The 17,166-nt window shown below is 47.4% G+C and overlaps 1 long non-coding RNA gene across 2 annotated transcripts; it reads right to left on the reverse strand.

Moving 5' to 3' along the window:
- Positions 1-207: 207 nt before the first annotated feature.
- LOC126507670 (uncharacterized) lies at positions 208-6,817 on the reverse strand. 2 transcript variants are annotated; one of them, XR_007593603.1, is made up of 3 exons: positions 6,687-6,817; positions 1,510-1,675; positions 208-596 (listed from the first exon to the last, which is right to left on the reverse strand). It is a non-coding gene; the product is annotated as an uncharacterized lncRNA (long non-coding RNA). The 2 variants fall into 2 exon arrangements; XR_007593602.1 differs by lacking the exon at positions 6,687-6,817 and adding an exon at positions 1,935-3,311.
- Between the last annotated feature and the right edge of the window lie 10,349 nt (positions 6,818-17,166).

The raw sequence follows: 17,166 nt of genomic DNA on the forward strand, positions 1-17,166 counted from the left end.
GCTTGATAGGAAAGAGGTTGAACCTGAGAAAAGGTCAGGGGAGGCGGGGTGGATGTGATCAAATCATTGTACGCAAAGAACTAAAACTCAAGAAGGACAAAAATCCTTTAAAGTCTCTTTAATAAAAACAGAATTTAGCAGTGATCAAAAACCACCCTGGTTCTCTGGGGGGTGGAGAGATGGCTCAGTGGTTAAGAGCACTGACTGTCCTCCCCGAGGACCAGAGTTCAATTCCCAGCATCTACACGGCAGCTCACAACTGTTCCAGGGACCTGGACATCCTCAGTCAGACATACGTGCAAAACACCAATGCACATAAAATAAAATTTAAAGAAGCAAACCAAAGCAACAAAGCACCCTGGTTCTCACAAACTAGCCCAGGAAAGCTGGGCTTCGCTGGTGAGTTTGCTTTCCTCTGTTGTGTGGTATGTCTTGGAATTGTTTGGAGAAGTAGTTTGGGCTTGTTTGCTATTTTTTCTAGAATAATGAGCAAGCAGTCGGCAACAGGAAACATCAGAGGAACTCAGACACAGCAGTCGAGTTCTCAAACAATCTTCAGCGGCTCTCCATGCCCGGACTGTAAAACGTGCTTTTAGCTGGGATAAGAAAAAAAAAAAAAAAAAAAAAAAAGAAAAGAAAAGAAAAAGAAAAAGAAAAAGAAAAGAACAATAAAGCAAACCATTGTATTTCTGTATTAGCCCAACCAGTAAGAAAAAGAGACTTCCTTGCGTGGCCTACATCGGCTGACTGGTCACTCGCCATTCAGGTTAAACACAAGACAGAAGTGAGCATTGTTCTGATGCTGCCCTGATAACATCCCAAGAACACTGGTGCGCGAGGGAGAAAAGCAGATCGTGGTCAATGCTGTCACTTGAGTTTCAAAAGCACCGTTTTTTTCTTTTAAAGGAACATCTTCAGTTTCCAAGGCTGAAGACTAAAATTTTCCACTGGAGTCACTCGTGAGCAGAAACTCTATCCAGAGCCCAGTGAGCTGCCAATCTCAGCTGTCCCAGGACACCAGACACTGCCCTCTTCCCAGTCCCCAGCCTCACTCCCCCATCACAACTACTTTCTGTCTCTCCCTTGCCTAGTGAAACAGTTTTGCACACTAACATTCCTAGTCTATAGCAGACTAGGCTGGTGAAAGCAAGATTTTATACCTCGTGTGTGTGTATGTACTGTGTGTGTATATATGTGTGTGCATCTATGTGTGTGTGTTATTTAGTCCTCTAGGTAACCCTGCAAAGAGGCTAGTGCCATCCCACCCCGCTTCTCACCAACGAAGCCAGCTCTGAGGGGAGTCGCTTGCCTGAGGCCACCCAGGGAGCAGGTGGACTACAGCCAGGCCCAGCTGGGCTCTGCGCCTTCCTAAGACCTGGCCCTGCAGCTGGTGGATCAGCTGCTGCTCCTTGGGGTTGCCAGCATCTTCCTGGCCTCCAGTGACCCTCTCTACCTGGAATTACACTTCCCATCCTCTGCCTCCTCCTGGAAGCTGCTCCAAACAATCACCTCCGCTGATGTGCATGCTGAGGTGGACCTGTCCCTGGGACTTCAGGGAACTGCAAAGCAGAGTAAGTCTTTTATTTGGATACAGAGTCTCGGTTCTTCCAGCAGTCAGAAGGTGACATTTGACTTCCAAATTCCTCTTCTTAGGTGCCTAATGGAAAGCATGCTTCTGCAAGATGGAAGTGGCAGAAAAGAGATGGTTAAGGGAGCATGAAGAAAGAAGGCGGTCCCTTGCCTAAAGTCTGGTTCTCCACGTCTGCCAGAGTCAAGAACTTAGGCACACATAACAAAATCCACGCAGCTGTAAAGATTGCCTGGGTCGTATGGCAGTTCTGCTTTTAGTTTCTGAGGAACCCCCACCCCGATTTCCATAGAAGCTAGCCTAACTTACATTCCCACCAGCAATGTCCCCTTGCCCATATGCTCACCAACTTTTGTTACTTGTTTGCTCGATGACTCCTAGGTGTTTATCCGAAGGACTCTGTGTCAACACAGCACACAGACGCTTGCATGTTAAAGTGACTGCAGCGCTGCCCACAAGAGTAAGCAAAGGGATCTGCCTACATGTCCTAACACAGGGGAAGGGGGAAGGAAACGTGGTCTGTACACATGTGGGATCTTAGTCTGCCATAGTGAAGAGTAGAATTCTCTTCTTGGTAGGAAAATGGAGATTGCCATATTAAGCGAACTGAGTCAATTTCAGACAAATATTGTATGCTTTCTTTCATCTGTAGATCCTCGATATTATATGTTGCATCAAATCATGCCTGTCATAGGTCCTTAAAGTAGAGGCAAAATCGTCTAGAGTGAAGGTTACTAATGAGAAAGGGAGGGGGAACAGGAGGATAGGAGGGTGTGCAGGAACATGGTTAAAGTATACCTTATGCTTAACATGGAAATACCTTTATGAAACCAGTGTTGAATTAGGAGCGGCGAGGCTGAGTCCCCGGCACCCGGCCGCCCGCATGGCTAGCGTATGCCCAGAAATAATTACACGGAAACTGTATTCTTTCAAACACTGCCTGGCCCGGCTAGTTCCAGCTTCTTATTGGCTAGCTCTTACATATTGTTCTAACCCATTTCTAATATTCTGTGTAGCCCACGAGCTGGCTTACCAGGGAGGATCTTAACCTGAGTCTGTCTGGAGCGGGAGAATCATGGCGACTCCTCCTCTAACCTTCTTTCTCCCAGAATTCTCTTCTGTATACTCCACCTACCTAATTTTCTATCCAATAAAATGGGCCAAGGCAGTTTCTTTATTAATAAGAAACCACTCCCACATCAGACGAAGAAAGGGAAAGAAAAGCTTGCCTGCACAAGGATGACACTCTTTCTGCTGAGCGCTCTCAAACCAGCGAGCTACAAGGACTAACAGATAATGATTAAAGCCAAAACATGTGTCCTTTTAAGAGTACTCTTGTTGGAGCTGGAGAGATGACTCAGTGGTTAAGAGCCCTGACTGCTCTCCGAGAGGACCCGGGTTCAGTTCTCAGCACCTACATGGCGGCTTACAACCGTCTACAACTCCAGTTCCAGGGGGGTCCAACACCCACATAGAGACATACATGAAGGGAAAGCACCAATGCACATAAATATTTTTTAAGTCAGTTCTTGAAAGAAAAGAACACCCTCTTCAGCATTTCTCTGTCACCCCTAAAACTGAACAAGTCACCTCATACCACCACCTAAAGTTTCATTCACAAAAAAGCAATGAAGAGCAGGGAACTAAGCAAACCAGCTAATTTTTAAAAGCTGATTTTTATATTTCGCCTAGCCTTTGAATTTGATTGTAATTATAGCCTTTAAAAGCAGCATGGCTTCAAAATCACGCAGATCACTATTGCCAAGACATACAAAAGCACCTCCTTCTCCTTCACCCTCCATATGTGTGTGCACATGCATGTGTGTGCGTATACGTGTGCGTGTGTGCGCGTGTGTATGTGTGTGCGCCCAAGCATAAATGAAAAAATATACTACTGATTTACTAATGTGGTTTCGAGACGGACAAGACCCTTCTCAGCCCAGCTGTGCTTAGCCCAGGCACTGAGGATAGTGGGAGCTCGCCCTGGAACGGCGGCTCTCAAGTTCATAGTCTCCAGCCAGAGAGATGCAGATCTATGTGGGAGGAAGCAAAGAAGACCCAAACTTTCCTGAGGGAAAGTGAGAAATTCCTGAGTGGGAGAGGTTCCCAAGGCAGGAAAAGACAACAAGCTGGTTTTGTCTAGGCTTGTTGTTTTGTTTTGTTTGTCTTGAATGAGACTTCGAGCAGGAGCTGGACAAAGACTGAGGTCATTTCTGCAGAGACTGGCTTCTTCTCTGGGCTTTCCTGGGCCAAGCCAATGGAGGGCCTGCATGCTCTAGGCACGTCTCTCTGGGCCAATCAGGGAGGTGATTACACTTTGTTCACATGCTGCCCACCCAGTTAGGGGTTGCTGAAAGCCCTCTTTGTCCGGCTTTCGTTAATGCTTTGTTAGCTGCTGACCTTGACTGTCTGCTAGCTCTTGGCTCACCAGTCACTGACTTTGCAGGTGTCTATCTGGCCATTAATTTGAACCACTGACATCGTCTTATGGCCCCATTGACCCTAAGGACGTAATAATGGATTTGAAAGAAATGCCTCCAAAATCTTAAAATGATAGACAGAAGAGGTGTTTGGAGGTGTGTGAAAATGTTCACAAGATACAGTTTATAAGTAAATGAAACCATCCTAACAAACCCATTTTTATACAATTAATACAAAATGAAATACTTAAAATATCAGAGACTAGTGCTATTTGCATAATGAAGAAAAAACCTGGGGGATTTAGGAGAAAGAGGTTTGTGTTCTCAGTTGGTCAGGACAGCCAAACCCTTGGCTCGCCCTTTTTCTCTTTTGCATAGCCCTGAAAAGAATTGTCTTAGTTACTTTTCCATTGCTGCAGTAAAAGGAGTTTATCTGGGCTACAGTTCCATGGTTATGTGCCTGAAGCTGGAAGCTGAGCATCGACACATCATGCCATAGGCAGGTGACATGGGACTCCCTCTGTGTGCTGTGAAGACCACTGGTTAATAAAGAAGCTGACTTGGGCCGGTGCAGGGCAGAATAGTGGTAGGCGGGGAAAACTAAACTGAATGCTGGGAGGAAGAAGGCAGAGTCAGGAGAAGCCATGTACCCCTGTCGGAGACAGATGCCAGATGCCAGACAGAACTTTACCGGGTAAGCCACAGCCACATGGCAATACACAAATTAATAGAAATGGGTTGAATTAAGATATAAGAGCTAGCTGATAAGAAGCTAGAGCTGATAGGCCAAGCAGTGATTTAATTGAAACAGTTTCTGTGTTGTTATTTCAGGGCTGAGCAGCCGGGAACAAACAAGCAGCCTCCCCCTACAGGCAGGAAGCAGAGAGATCAAATGGGAAGTGGGGTGAGTCTTTCTATTCTCAAAGCCCACTTCTGATAGCACACTTCCTCCAGGAGGTCACACCTCCTAAACCTAAACAGTGCCTTCACCTGGGTACCAAGTATTCAAACATCTGAGCCTGCAAGGATGTTCTCATTCAAACCACCACAAAGACATTGACTCTGGAAACACTGGAAAATTCCCTGTGTCGAGTTCTCATCACTATAACATTGAGACAAGCCAATCCCTCACAGCTGCTAGAAAGACAGCTGTGATTCATCTTCCCATGAACACGGGAGTATCACTTTCCAAACTCACGTAGAACTGAACGAGGCTTCAGAAACTGTCCTCTACCCAAAAGCATGTGGTTATTGGGCAGTTCACTTCATGAGGATTTTATAATACATTTTCCAAGCATGCATGAGACCACAGCTTAAATGAAACCCAGACTCCAGCTAGATGTGGTTACAGGATTCAGGGAAGAGAGCTACAGAAGGACGAATTCTTGTCCCCAAGAGAACTCAGTCCTGAGTGAACAATGGCTTTCATTCCTCGCATCCCTGTCCCCGCCCCCATAGCACTGTCTCTGCAGGCAACTGTCTGAACTAAGACTGCTCCTGGTTGTGGGCCTGACACCTGTCTGCCTTGTCACTCTTACCAGGAGACTGTGAAACTACAAGACATGTCCCTGGGCTGGGACGACCTTCACTGATGACCACATCCCCACGTTTCAGACACAGATGGAACCAGATAGATCCCCGTAGGGTGAGGACATGATTATGTTAGCAAGTCCTCCCCTCCCCCGCAGTGAGCAGCGCAAGGCCAGGTGGCTACTCAGTAACATCTGTGCTTTGGAGACACGCAGGATATGCCGAGGCTCGAAGAACATGTTTTCCAGATAGCAAACCTTCTAAAAGTGAGAGGCACCATCGGCTACATAAAAGAGAAGTATCAATCCAGGCATGGTAGGGTGTGCCCATAATTCCAGGAGTGGGAAACGGAGGAAGGACGGTCAGAGGTTCAAGGTCTTCTCCCCAGAGAGAGTTTAAGGCCACCCTGGCCTACATGAGAAGCTGTCTCAAGAAAAACAAACAAATAAAAATAAGAAAGAACGAATGACTTCTAAAAAAAAGAATAAAAACAAGGGAGCTTGGAACTGGAGAAATGGCTCCACAGTTAAGAGCATTTGCTGCTCTCCCAGAGGTCCCGAGTTCAGGTCCCAGCATCCCTGACAAGCTGCTCACAACCATCTGTAACTCAGGCTTCAGGAGACCAATGCCTCTGGCCTCTGAGGTGACCTGCACTTGCATGCACATGTGACCATGCAGATACGCACACTTACACTTTAAAAATAATAACAAACCAGCCTTTAAGAAGGAAATCACCCTGTGGAAGTATCCGAAATGGATGCTGTCCTAAACAGATCACATTTAAGGGAAAGATGCTTCCAGAAAGTGACAGAAGAGGCCATTGAAAAGAACCAAGCACCTGGAATCAAGAGAGAAATGAAAGAAACACGGGTGGGGCCTGTTGAGGAGGGAGAGACTTTAAAGATAAATGGTTTCCCATTTCAAAGCTTTCATCTCGCCCGGCATTTTTCTGAAGAAGAGTTTGAAAGGAAAGCAAAATATCTGCAAACCAATCCAGCAGTGACGGAGCTCTCTGGCACAGAGCTAAAAGTGACCTGGGAACTCCTTCAGCCAGACCTCTGCCCAGGTCGCCAGACTCCCCAACAGCGCAAAGTTACCGCAGCAAATCTCCAGACACATCACTGTGGCGACGTGCAGAATTTACACACCCTCGAGCACACTCGTCCCGCGGAGCTTTCTGAAACCCACAAGCTCCAGCCTTCTTAAGAGTAAAGGAGCCAGAGAAGGAACTGCTGGTGGTTGCTAATTCAAGATGCTGAAGGAAAGCAGGGAGGCAGCGGAAGCCTGCAGAGGATCCCAGTGGCAGTGGGGTAGACAGAAACTTCTTCCTTCCTCCCTTCCTCCCTCCCTTCCTCCCTCCCTCCCTCCCTTCCTCCCTCCCTCCCTTCCTTCTTCCCTTCCCTTCTTTCTTTTATTTTTTTCCTAGACAGGGTTTCTGTAACAGTTCTAGCTGTTCTGGAACTCACTCTGAAAACCAGGCTGGCCTTGAACTCACAGAGATCTACCTGACTCTGCCTTGCAAGTGCCGGGGTTAAAGGCGTGCACCACCACCGTCCAGGGACAGAAACTTACTTCTCTGGGGTCCCAGACCTGGAGACGTCATTGTGAACTTACAGTAACTTTTGGTGGGCTCATTGTTCCTCTGCCTCCTCCCCAGGTTTGACAGTGCTTCCCTGATTGAGCCTATTTTTCCCACCTTATTTTCATACTCGTATCCAGCCAATCAGAGTTCAGCTGGCACCCGTGCACCCCTACAAAAGCCAGTAGGCTGCAGCTTTACAGACTGAAGTGTGCAGGAGCCTAGGAAGGATGAAAAGAAGGAAGACATCAGAGCACAGTGCCCAGAAGAGAGCCGGAAGCCTGAAGACTTCAGGATCCAGTTCCGGCCCGGCCCCTCACCAGAGAAGGAAGACTTGCCTACAAGACTCTCTAGGGACAGACTCCTCCTGAGTTCCCTGTTCCTAAGATGTCTGCCTTGGGCAAGGAGCTCCCTCAAGCTGGCCTGGCTCCCTGAAGACCCCTAAGAGCTTTCGCATGGTAACATTTCCTAGAGCTACCATGGCTCTCTGTTCATGGCCCTTAGTCAGCAACGGTTCAGACTTGTCCTGTTGAAATTGGCACGGCAATTGTCTAACATATCCCACTTGAGCTGGTAAATCCCTCACCGGCAATAAAGCACCTCCCACTCCATTCTCGGAGGAGGTTGGGACAAGAAGCTGGGTGGATACAGGAGATGGCCCCCACCGACTGCTTCAGTAAGGCAAAGGCAAAACATTGCTCTCTGAAGTATATATAGTTCTATGTGGTGGGAGAGGTACAGGTAATCGCTCTGTTGATCATATTTGGCAACTGTCAAACAGGCTAGACTCTGGTAACAGGTCTTACCACATACTCTAAAAAAGCCGATAACTGACAGACTTGCAAAGGCAAGGGAAGATGGAGGAACATCTCGCTGCTTGGACAGGAGCTGTCCTTGTGGCTTGCCTGGGTAGCAAGGGTGCTTCTGGCAGAGCTCCAGGCCCTCACCATGGGATCTAGCTGCCATGTGAGAAACTTGGTCTAAAGGAAACGGTGAGACAACATAAGGGAAGGGCCCTAACAGAAGAGAGAGCATCCCAAACACTTCATCAAGCCAGCTTCTAAGTAAACACAACCGCACGGAAGACCCCGCGGGAGAGCGACAGAACCACCTGGCTGAGTCCAGCCAACCTACAGTCAGGAGCAGCGATAAGCCTTCAGGTTTTCCAAGTCACCAAGGGTTGGAAAGATTTGTTATACAGCAACAGAGCACAAATAGACACACAACATGTGGCTTCACTAAACGATGACTGGAAGAAAGTTCTAGAACAATTTTCTTGTGTCAAAACTGCACCTTCTAGAAGAGATGCCTTGGAGAAGCCAGTAATTACTCAATTACAAGTATTCCTTGGATCTGTGTGGTGTTGTAGGACTCCCCCTTGCCTGGGGAATTGTGAACAAGCATCTACTCAGCCCAGACAAAGCACTGGTAACAGACAAAAGAAATAATTCCATCTAAGTATAACTTGCTGGTTTTGATTATAATAAAATAGTCCCACACTAGCCCAGAATGAAGTATAATAAAGGTTTCTTAATTTAGGGATAGACTCACAGATCAGCAGTCCTCTGCATGAGCAGGGAACAGGAACCGAATCCAGCAGCCAAGGGGCCATGGATGCTTTTACATCTGTATATATAGTACATTTGACCATGCCCAGACTGGGCCAGTATCTTAAAGGCTATTGGCTAAAGGAGTCCCCACCGGGACTTCATTAGTGTTACCTACAAAAGCCAGAGTGACTCAAAGACAGGTACATCACCAAAAAGCCTAGACAGCATGGGTGCAAACTCACAAGAGATACAGGCATGGAGCTCCGTGCCCAACTTGCAGGCAGTTCCACTGCAGAGAATCTCCTCTCCAAAGCAATTGTCTGCTGCCTACGAACTTAGGTGTGGACCTTGTGAAGCTCTGAACTTCTTGAGTCTGCTTGGCCTTGCAAGTTTCCTTACCTTCCTAAGTCTTACCTGTAAGTATTGCAGCTTGAATGGAGGGGTATCCTGGCAGTGGGAGCCAAGGAACACCGCAAAGTCACCGTAAGCTTCGAAGCTTACAGCCCTGTTCCAGAGAAAGGTTTTCCCAAAGCCAGTGTGACAACCCTGCTCTGGCAGGAGAGGGTGTTCCCCGTGGAGTGGTTACAGTTCTCCAGCGAAACTCTTAACAGTTCTGTTCCACTCTACTCTGGCTCCAGCAAAAGTTGTTAAAGCCGGCCTGGCTCCAGTGAAGGTGTCACACTGCACAACAAACCTCACTCAATGTATAGTGAAAACCAGGAGGTGGCTGCCTCCGCTGAGAAACAGCAGCAAACGGAACAGGGTACAGAGTTTATATAGGGTTTCTTGGACAGTGTTGGGGGTGGGGGGAGCAGAACTTCCCAGAGTGGCTCGGGATTGGTGGATTTTTGTGGTATGGTTCTGAGGCAAACTCAGGGATTGGTGGGACCTCATGCTCAGGGATCTCAGTAATTGGTGGAATTCTTCAGCCTGACTCTGGGGCAAACTCAGGGATTGGTGGGATCTCGCGTTCAGGGATCTCAGTAATTGGTGGAATTCCGCAGCCTGATTCTGGGGCAAGCTCAGAGATTCGTGTGATTTCAGGCACTAGTCTTTTCTGCGGCCGTTTTTAACCTTTATTACCAGCTTCTCTCTTCTCTCCAGAAGGGCGTAATTCCCTTTTGAGGAAACAAGCATGACTTCCCAAATCTTGTCTTCTGGGTGAAATGAAGGACGGGAAGATGGATAACAAGGGGTTTAGCCTCTGGATATCAGAATTGTTGGCATCCCAATCTCTGTCCTGAGCGCATCAATCATCTGACCCCGTGAATCCAAACTCAAAGCTAGGCACAGTGGTGCATACTTGTAATCCTTGACACTCAGAAGGCTGGACCAGGAGGACCTCCTGCTCAGGGCCAGCCTGGCCTAATAGGAAAGCCTTTTTAAAATAAATGAATCAATAATACAAACTCCGAGTTTTCCTCTTGTCTCCCTCTAGCCTCTGTTTCTGTTGTGGTTTGCTCAGATTGACGTGCTTTGGAATATTCAGAGGAGACGTTCAGAGAAAGGGCATGCAACGAAGCCTGTGTTCACACCTAGGATCGGTGACATCCTATAATGACCAAATGCCATTTCTCTCTATCCCGCCCAGGACAGTGTTACATCTGCCTGCATAGCCACGTGTCTGAGAAAGAGTCAGCTCTGCTACTGTTTGGATAATTGTCCCCCAAAGGCCCCTGTCTTGAACGCTTGGTTCCCCAGCCCATGGCACTGTTGGGACGATGGCACTGTTAAGAGGGCTTCTGGTCATCAGGGAATGTTCTTGGAAAGACACTGCGATCCCAGGTCCTCCTCTCTCGCCTCTCTTTCCTTTCCCTCTTTTCCCCCCCTCCTCCAATCCTTCCTTCTTCTTTCCCTCCCCCTCCTCCTTTTTTTTTCCTTTTACCTTTTTTTTCCTTTTACCTTCTGACCATGAAGAAAACAATTTGCCACAAGCTATGGCCATGGCGTGCTGCCTTGCCAACATCACAAAAGCAATGAGGCCAAACAGGCATAGACAAAAACCCTCTGAAATAGCCTTGTATGGTGGCACATGTCTTTAAACTCAGCACTTGGGGAGACAGGGGCAGGTGGGTCATTGTGAGTTCCAGGCCAGTCAGGGATGCATAGTGAGGTCCTGCCCCCCAAAAAACAAACAGACGACCAAACCGCTCCAGATCAGTGAGTGAAATATACCTCTTCTCTTGACAGGCTCATTATCTCAGGAACTGCTCTAGTAACAGAAGCTGGTTAGTGCAAGCTTCTTAGTTCTGCCACCCTTTGACTTCTAATTTATCTGCCCACTTAGCCTTCTACCTCCTCTGTTTTCTCAAGTCCCTGCATCGTTCTACTGAGGAGATGCTAGGGGAATTACATGTAACTGTGGAATGCCGGGACATTGTTTACTCTCCGCTTACTCAGACAGAGCTGGTCTATTCTCTAGCACCAAGGGCAGCTTCTAACCGGGGCAAAGGATGGGTGCCAATGAGGGATGCCTCAAAGAGACTGAGGTCAAGGTCAGCTACTGTCTGACTAGACATTGTACAGTTACAGGAAGTGTGAGGTGTGTCAGCTTTGCAAGTCAATAAATTAATGTTTCAAGTGTAAAATTAACTCTCTAGAAGTCCAGCCTTTTATGATCATAATACTTATTCTCAAATGTTTTCCTCCTCAACCTGTTCCTAGTTCTATACAGAGTCACAAGTAAGAGAGAGAAATGTCGATAATTATAAATATTTTATACTTGACATTAGAGAAGCCAATTGTTCAGACAGAATAAGATCACATGATGAGCTGAACCTAACAGTACATTTCAGAGATGACAGGAAGTCCGAAAAGCACTGTCCTTGGAAGGGATCAAGATGGTTCTTACATGGGATATTGAGTTAGTCCTTCCAAGAGAGCTATTACAACAGCAAGTGCGGCCCCTGAGTCCCCTTCTGGCTTCTCTCTGGTCATATGATCTCTGTCCCGTGTATATAATCTCACAGTTGTGAGTCCATCTCCCACGCAGTCGGCACCAGAGCTCAGCAGACACGGTATCAGGCCTTTGAATCTCAAAAACTGATAACTAAATAAACTTCTTTTCTTTGTACATTACTTTTTTCAAGACAGGGGTTCAGCTTGAGAGGGACTGGAGAGATGGCTCGGGGTTAAGAGTGCTTGCTATTCACTCTTCCTGAGGACCAGAGGTCAGTTCTCAGCACCATGTCACGTGCCTTCAAACCACTTTTAACTCCAGTTCCAGGGGATCTGACTCCCTCTTCTGGCCTCCTTGGGCACCTGAACTTACATACACATACCTACACAGACATACACATTTACAAGCAATTTAAGATAAAGTCTACTTTCTAAATATCAAATGGATAAAATGTTCCTTATTTCTATACAAGCAAATAAAAATCTAATGATTGATAATATGTCCTGAGAATTTTAAGTTTATTCACTGCAACTAGCAAGATACAGGCTGTTTCCAGCGGTTGCAGGAACCATGGCCATAGCATTCACAGCAAATCACAGGGAGGCAAATATAATAGAGTTGACCCTTCAGTTCTACCAGTGTGGACAGAAAGATCTGAAAAACCAATCGTGTCTGTATAAACATGTAAAGTCTTTTTTCCTGTCATGATTTCCTAAAAAGTTCACCAAAACAGCTATTTACAGTGTTGACACTGAGGGTACTGGGTAGTTTCATGAGCTAGAGTTATCTGGAAAGAGAGACTCTCGATTGAGAAAATGCTTCCAATAAGATCTGTCTGTAGGGCACTTTCTTAATTTCTGGTTGATTGAGGAGGGCCCACCGGGGCTGGTGGTCCTGGGTTCTACTTTCAAGAAAGCAGGGTGAGCAAGCCTTGATGAGCAAGCCAGTAAGCAGCACCCTTCATGGTCTCTGCATCGGCTCCTGCCTCCAGGTTCCTGCACTGTTTGAGTTTCTGACTTCCTTCGATGATGAACGGTAATATGGAAGTATGAGCCAAATAAAGCTTTTCTTCCTTGTTTTTCAGTTATGGTGTTTCATTGCAGCACTAGAAACCCTAACTAAGATACTATATTAGCTATGGTAAGTCATCATGGGCAAGTATATGTAGAATCCATGGAACTCAAGGACCATGATAGCCACAGTGAGGGTGGGGGTGGGAGGTGGGCATGAGCTCCAGAAGTGATTGATATGTCAGGGGTAGTAGAGGGTAACAATCTAAAACACCCTAGATCTAAGAAACCACCCTAGTAATTCCAATCCTGCCAGGATGGCTATGAGAAGGCAGAAATGAGAGATGACCGAGTGTCCCCTGCCACCTACACGACTCTGGTCTGTGAGGATGACGTGAAACAGTGTCAACAGTAAGGGCTGGACCAACAAGAAAGACCACATGCCTTGTGGGTGAGCTTGAAAGAAAGGCTGGGCTCACAGAGCTGGGATATTACGTGGAGCTTTGGCATGGTAGCAGCTAGACAGTAATCCGTGTTCCATGCACTCTCCTCACTCACATATAAATAAACTCTCACCCACTTCCCTGCATTCCATTTGTTTTTTATTTCTTTTACATTTCTTCTCCTGCAGCAGCCATAACCTGCTCATTCCACGTTCCCACTGCACGGCGCAATTGCATTCAATCCAGGGGACGTTTGCTGATGTATGCACACACGGATTGTTTTAATATCTCTGGTTTCTCATATTTAAATACAGTGCTCTTGAGTCTGGAGACCGTATCTAGTCTTTCCATCATCCCCCAAGCACCACGCCCTGTGAAGCAGGCTGTCTCCCCAACTGGCACCCACAGAGCCTTATCTCTAGGTATTATAATTTATGCTGATGTAAGAAGTGGCTCTAGTGTAACTGGCTGCCCTTACCTCAAAAAGCTTGAAGACCTGAGTCACAATGACATCATAGGGGATATCCTCAGAACAACGAGCTCAGCTGGTTATAAAGAGTCCAAACCCAAACAATAATCATTTGTTTGTTCCCAATCAGTTACTAATGGCAAAAGAAGCAACTAAGGTGGAAAAACCCAGGTTTCATGGCTGGGGCATCTGGTCAACCTCTTAATCCTTGAGGAAGGGTTCAGACTACTCTGTCTAGAAAATAAATCTCTGGTCAAAGAGCAACTGCTCTCACCTCTTTCTTACTCCCATTTTATTCTGCCACTAAGGCAGCTTGACAACAGCGTGCTCCTCAAACAGCTATACAAAACCTGGCGATGGGATTGTGTCCTGAAAAAGGTGTGTCATTGGCTGGTCTCTTGTTCAGCGTCCTAGACTGCACTCAGGCAAACCTAAGCAGTTCTGTCAGTCAGTCCGTGTTGTTTCTTGATGAAGTCCAGAGATAAAGACAGGATACGTGTGATGATGCTGAGGGTTCTCAACTGAGTCTGTGTGTGAAAGTCCTTCATGCACCGCACACTCTTGGGTAATCTAAGCATGCATCTTGTGAGAGGAAAGCCAGAGATGTCCCATCATGCTCTACCACGTCACCGGAGGAGAGCCACCCAGACTGCCAGCCACGTGGAGACCTGGCCTCAGTAAACCACATTCTTTGACTTCCTGTTATTCTTGCCAACACGATGGCGTTTGACTGACTTTCCTTAATCTTCCTCAGACAGCGCAAGCTTAGGAACTGTCAGCGTAACTCTTTATACCGTCCTACATTCCATATGTTAATCTGTCAGCAAATTACAGGAGAGTAATTCTTAATTGCACGGGAAAACATTTACAGCTGCCTCACACCCAAAGAGTTGTAAGTCTCGAGTGATGATTTCTCAGTGAAGGAAGCAGCTCTTGGGTTGTTAATTGGACTGGGAACGTCAGTGCTCATTCAGTCTGATTCAGCTCACTGAAAACCTGCTCTTTGCAGGCCCACCTTTATACTACAAACGGGTGCTCTTTCTGACCCTGGGGCTGGACTCTAGGTACTGGTGTTTGTACTAAGTGCCGGTTACCAGGTGCTGGTGGCAGTGTGAGGTACCAGGTGCTGGAAGAGGCAATGAGGTTTCTGTCGCCAAGGGACTTATACTCCAAAAGTTCAGCAACTTCCAAAATAACATGGAAGAATGAAAGATGTTTCAGCACAGAGGGAGAATTATCATTATCTGTGATAATCAAATACTCTGGGTCGTGAAGGGTAAGGATGGGTTTTGAGGATGGGGAAAAGAAAAGTTAAATGTAAAGGAACTACACAAAGATCTGGGCTGCTGGCTGTAGGGCAGTAAGGGAGCTGTGTGCTCTGGGAGTGGACGCTGCCCGTGACTGTGACTGTCTGGGAGGCAAAGGCAAGCAGCAGGCCTTCAGTCTATATACTATCCTAATGGGTGAAGGGCCGCAGAAAGGTATTGCAGGGTGTACGGAGAGTTGTGGGGACAGCAGTCTGAGAGTGGGAGAGAAGGGAACACCTCAGGAGGCCCACCCTTTCGTTGTCAAGTGTCACAGCCTCGGTTATGCTTTCTCTGAAAGCTACAGGATGGTGCCACCCAGCTTCCCCACGCCCTGCCAGTCCCTTTTGAAATCCTCACTGTACTTATGATTGTTTGTTAATTGGCCCTCCGGAAGGACATGACAGTAGGGACCGGGGCTGGTGGACTTGTTTATGGCTTGCACTTTACCCACTTGCAGATGCTCAAAAAATTGTTGAGCGAATGAAAAGGGTTCTGGGCCTAAAGTGGGCCATCAAAAAGATAGGGAACAAGCCAAGTGTGGGGGTGCACTCCTGTGTGGTAGAGGCAGGAAGGTTATGAGTTCAAAGCCTTCCTGAACTACATGGAATGACCCTGTCTCTTTCTAAAAACCAAGAACTGGGGAAAGAGCTGGGTGAGAGGAAGTTTGCCCAGCATAGCAAGGCTCTGGGTTCAAGCACTTCTGAGAGGAAGGGAGGGAGGGAGGGAGGGAGGGAGGGAGGGAGGGAGGGAGGGAGGGAGGGAGGGAGGGAGGGAGGAGAGAAATTAGAGGAAGAAGCAGACGTGGTGGCTGGCAGCTGCTAGAGAGGGACAGAGGATGACTAGGTGTTGAGCCAGAGGGGAGAAGGCTACCAGAGCCTGGCCAGAGACAGGCCTGGAAGAGAGAGTGGATAGCCACAACCTTCAGGGTGTTATTAGCTTTCACTAGCCACCAGCCTGCCCACCCTCTTGCTGGGAGCTGAAACTGAGCCTTATAAAGAAAGACAGACGTTTGGAGTCTTTGCATTCATGTTCTCCCATCCCTCGCTCCCCTGGAACAACGAGCGCCCGGAAACAAACACCAACCACGCCACTCTTAATCTTCCGGAGGATATTCTTTTGGCTGCTTTTAGCTCGTGAGTGGTGGCTTCGAAGTACAATCCGAGCGACTCCTCCGGGCCGCTGCCCGCACCCCACCCCCTCCCCGACACAAGGGTGTATCACGGTGTGTTGGTGCTGAGCTACTTTCCGACACCAGCTGGACCGGCTCTGGGTAACGACAGACTCCTTCGTCACCAGTCTTAAGATGCGTGTTGATCCTTCCCTGGGCTGAAGTTAGAGATTCTGCAGCCAGCTCTCAGATGAGCCAAGTTAAAGATTCAAAGCAGAGCCCGGGAGAAGTAATCTTGTTTCAATCTATTGAGACAGAGGATCCAGTCTGCTTGGATTGCCATCGGTGTGGGGTTTTGATACAGGAGCCTGGGAGATAAACAGTTTAGGTTCCCAGGCAATGTCTGAGGAAGGATCGAAATAGGTCTGGTCCACAGAGCCAAAGGCTGAAGCCAGGCTGGACGCTGCTGGGAACTAGCTCATCACCCAGCTCTGTTCTTCTTTTTTATTTCTTTTTTTTTTTTTTATTTCTTCAAATTTGTTTCTTATTCGTTGAGAATTCTGTATGTATACATAATGTATTTTGGTCACACCCAGCCCCCCAGCTCCCCTTGATTCCCTTCCAGCACATCTACACTTGCTCCTCCTAACTTCAGGCCCTCTTTTTATTTTTCTTTTAACCTACTAAGTCTAATTAGTGCTGCCCAGTTGTGTTCCCACAAGGGTGTGGGGCCACTGGGGCAGGGGCCACACGCCTAAAGAAAAATGTCTCTCCCTTCCCCGTTAGCCACCACTGCCTAGAGTTCCTTCGCTAATAGTTACACGCTTCATCCTGTGGGGGTCTTGGGCAGAGAACCACAGCTGCTGAGGACTGGTGGGTGCAGTGAGTGGTGCCCCAAGACGGCATTTCACGGCACTCCCCTGCATCCATCAGCTCTAACTCTCTCTTTCAGCAGCCCAATTCTGTGCTTCCGAGCTTCGGGTAGGAAGCGGTTAGAAGTGGTCTGAGCAGCCCTGCCCTGGGAAAGGGACAGCGCTTTCTAAATGACTGGCCTTGGGTCTTGTTCTTGGCTGACTGGTTATGAAAAGGACAGAAGTCTCAGAGCAAGGTATGGTGGCTCACTCCTCTAACCCCAGTAATTGGGAAGCCAAGGCAGGAGAATTGCTGCAAGTTGGAGACCAACTTGGGCAAGAGGGTAAAATTCTCCCTCAGGAAACAACACAACAATAGCAAAAAATTAAAGAAAGAAAAATATACAGCCTC

This window comes from Alexandromys fortis, unplaced genomic scaffold, assembly GCF_014885135.2.
Source record: "Alexandromys fortis isolate MF-2015 unplaced genomic scaffold, M_Fortis_MF-2015_v1.1 scaffold_75, whole genome shotgun sequence".
Taxonomy (NCBI): Eukaryota; Metazoa; Chordata; class Mammalia; order Rodentia; family Cricetidae; genus Alexandromys; species Alexandromys fortis.